This window comes from Schistocerca piceifrons, chromosome 2 (genome assembly GCF_021461385.2).
Source record: "Schistocerca piceifrons isolate TAMUIC-IGC-003096 chromosome 2, iqSchPice1.1, whole genome shotgun sequence".
Lineage (NCBI taxonomy): Eukaryota > Metazoa > Arthropoda > Insecta > Orthoptera > Acrididae > Schistocerca > Schistocerca piceifrons.
This window is the reverse complement of record NC_060139.1, coordinates 987333099-987336866: the sequence shown is the minus strand read 5'-3', so window position 1 is coordinate 987336866 and position 3768 is coordinate 987333099. Positions and strand designations below refer to the sequence as shown.

General features: G+C 47.6%; 1 pseudogene; it reads left to right on the top strand.

Annotated features, from left to right (window-relative positions):
* Positions 1-419: 419 nt before the first annotated feature.
* Positions 420-537, top strand: LOC124778725 (annotated as a pseudogene).
* Positions 538-3768: the final 3231 nt, after the last annotated feature.

Sequence of the window (3768 nt, the reverse complement as noted above, 5' to 3'; positions counted from 1 at the left end):
ATCGTCTTCAATGACCGTCTCTCGCAATAACTCAACACACTATTTCGTCCGTGTTGCTGCTTAGCCGATAGTGTTATGCCGCTTTCCCTAAATACAGTATACACTGAGGTGTCAAACGTCATGGGATAGCAATATGCAAATTTTACAGATGGCGATCGTATTAGGTACACGACGTATAAAAGGGTAGTGCATTGGCAGAACTGTCATTTGTACTCACAATCAGGTGAAAACGTTTCCGACGTGACTAGGACCGCAGGACCGCACCACGGAAATTAACAGACACTGAACGCTGAGTTGGAGCTAGACACTTGGGACCTTCCAATTCGAAAATCGTTAGGGAATTCAATATTCCGAGATCCACAGTGCCAAGACTGTGCCGAGAATAACAACTTTCAGGCGTTACTTCTCACTACGGGCGGGGCAACGGCCTTGCCGCAGTGGATACACCGGTTCCCGTGAGATCACCGAAGTTAAGCGCTGTCGGACGTGTTCGGCACTTGGATGGGTGACCATCCAGGCCGCCATGCGCTGTTGCCATTTTTCGGGGTGCACTCAGCCTCGTGATGTCAATTGAGGAGCTACTCGACCGAGTAGTAGCGGCTTCGGTCAAGAATACCATCATAAAAACCGGGAGAGCGGTATGCTGACCCCACGCCCCTCCTATCCGCATCCTCCACTGAGGATGACACGGCGGTCGGATGGTCCCAGTAGGCCACTCGTGGCCTGAAGACAGAGTGCTTTTTACCTCTCACCACTGGCAGAGCAGTAGCCGACGGCCTTCACTTAACTATCGAGAGCAGTAGCGTTTACGTTGTCAGAGCTAATAGACAGGCAATACTGCGTGAAATAAACACAAAAATCAATGCGAGGCGTACGACGAAAGTATCCGTAAGGACAGTGCGGTGAAATTTGGCGTTAATGGGGTATGGCAGCAGATGACCGACGCGAGTAGCTTTGCTAACAGCAAGACATCGCCTCCAGCGCCTCTTCTGGACTCTTGAAAACGTCAGTTGGGCCCTAGACCCCTGACAGTCGTGGCCTTGTCAGATGAGTTCCGATTTCAATTGGTACGATCTGTTTCTAGGGTTAGAGTGTGGCGCAGACCTCACGAAGCCACGGACCCAAACTGTCAACAAGGCTCTGTGCAATCTGGTGGTGGCCCCATAATGCTGTGGACGGTGTTTCTATGGAACGGATTGGGTCCTCTGGTCCAACTGAACGGATAATTGACTGGACATGGTTATGTTTGGCTACTTGGGGACCATTTGCATTCATTGTCACTGTTGTTCGAGACTAGACTGGTTCAAAAAATGGTTCAAATGGCTCTGAGCACTATGGGACTTAACTTCTGAGGTCACCAGTCCCCTAGAACTTAGAACTACTTAAACCTAACTAACCTAAGGGCATCACACACATCCATGCCCGAGGCAGGATTCGAACCTGCGACCGTAGCGGTCGCGCGGTTCCAGACTGAAGTGCCTAGAACCGCTCGGCCACAATGGCCGGCAACTAGACTGGAGAAAATTCTAGACAGTTCCAGAGAATCATTTGGCCATCCAGATCGCCCGACATGAATCATATCGAACATTTATGGGACATAATGGAGAGGTCAGTTCGTGCACAAAATCCTGCACTGGCAGTACTTTCGCAATTATGGATAGCTATAGAGGCACCATCGCTCAGATTTCTACAGTGGCTTCCAACGGTTTGTTGAGTCCATGTCACGTCGAGTTGCTGCACTGTGCCGAGCAAAAGGAGGTCAGACACGATATTAGAAGATATCCCATGACTTTTGTTACCTCAGTATAATTCCCCGATATGGTGTCTCTTGAAACACCAAACATTTCGGTTACCTTGGTTATGGAAGCACATGTTGATACGTCTTACTTACTGGAATTAAGAAAAACTTGGAATGGAGGACACACCAATATAACATTCTTTTCACACAACCTGTTTATTTAACAATATATATAGCCATATTTTTACAAAATGAATAAATTTGCGAACTTCTTTTGACCTTAAACCTTAAGATGAATAAGCTTTTGCAAAAGAAAGCAAAGCAGCAAACAATATGACAATGATTGCAAGGTGGCCGGACCTGCAGCCCACCAGATATCGGGTGAAATAGCGGTGTTTACTACCGCGCTGGACACAGTCTGTCTTATTAAATGTCCTTCTGCGACACGTGAAAACTACGTAGGTTGGAACTTAAATAGTGGCAACACTGCTGTGGAGACACTATGCAATGGAATCTACTATTGTCGCTGATAGCACACGTTGTTGACGTACCTACCTTACCTCCGAGCAAATGGACTCATTCGTCCCACGTCGCCGGCGTGCGCTTAATTGAGGGAAACACAGTCACTCGTGAGCGAGCGGTCTAACTTAACGGTGTCACTATGTTTTCGAAACAGGAACAACGGAGTTGGACCAAGAGTGAGTGTGCCAGAGGTCGTACAGCACGACAGTGTCATCAGGGTCTTCAAGAGGCGTGCGTGAATTCGGCATTGCCGTACAGAACAGTGGCACGTTGGGTAAAAGCCTTCAACGAAGGTTGGCAAACTGTGCCAGATATGCAGCGGGCAGGTCGTCGTAGTGATCGACGACATACGCCAGTCACTACCCTTGATGAACTGTGGTATCGTGTTGAAGCTGCATGGGCAGCTGTACCTGTACACGTCATCCAAGCTCTGTTTGACTCAATGCCCAGGCGTACCAAGGCCGTTATTACGGCCAGAGGTGGTTGTTCTGGGTAATGATTTCTCAGGATCTATGCACCCAAATTGCGTGAAAATGTAATCACATGTCAATTCTAGTATAATATATTTGTCCAATGAATACCCGTTTATCATCTGCATTTCTTCTTGGTGTAGCAATTTTAATGGCCAATAGTGTAAATTGGAATGCGTGCCGCGACCGAGGAAGGCGAGAAGGTACTTAAACAAAACTGATAAAAATCTAAAAGACTTCGAACCAAGTTCCAAGAAGGAAGTTTCACTGAAATCTGGAGTTCCCGCATAGTGCGTTTACGAGCTGTTGTTCCATTTGATTTTGATCATCTTGTAACACCCCTTAAATACGGAAACTACGTTCAGAGAGCACCACAAAAAGACCAATTTGTCATACTCGCTGATGTGCAGTACTTAAGGTCAAAAATGACTTTCGGGTGATGCGTCACTGGCAAACAACGTAGCTCGATGAAACATAAACCATACATAGAAAGAACTACTATACTATAGTAGTGAAGATCACTGAAAGAAATACGCAATTAGACAAACGTCAATGATACTTTTATTCTAAGGCAACAATTACACTGAAGTCAGCGCGATTTACAATCATCCACTGGGCGTTACAAAAGGCGTCCTTAATAGGGCGTGTGATCACCATAGACAGCAAGCAACACACGTTCTACAACGTGCTCACATGGTGACCACGTTGACAAGGAGCTACTGGAGGAGGGCGAACCAATTTTTTATTAGCACGGTTGACAACTGTTGGATGGTCATTGTTGCTTGTGGACGTGCTGCAATATGTGCCCCCAGCGCATCCCACACGTGCCCTATGGGGTTTAAGTCGGGGGAACGGGTAGGCCAGCCCATTCGCCGAATATCTTCTCGTTCCAAGAGCTGCTCCACCTGCGCAGTTTGTTGCGGTCGCGCATTGTCGTCCACAAAAATGAAGTCAGGGCTGGAAGCACCCCCCATGGGATGCCCACGGGCAAGGAGCACAGTGTCGCAAAAGCGATGACCCGTGTACCGCGTTCAGAGA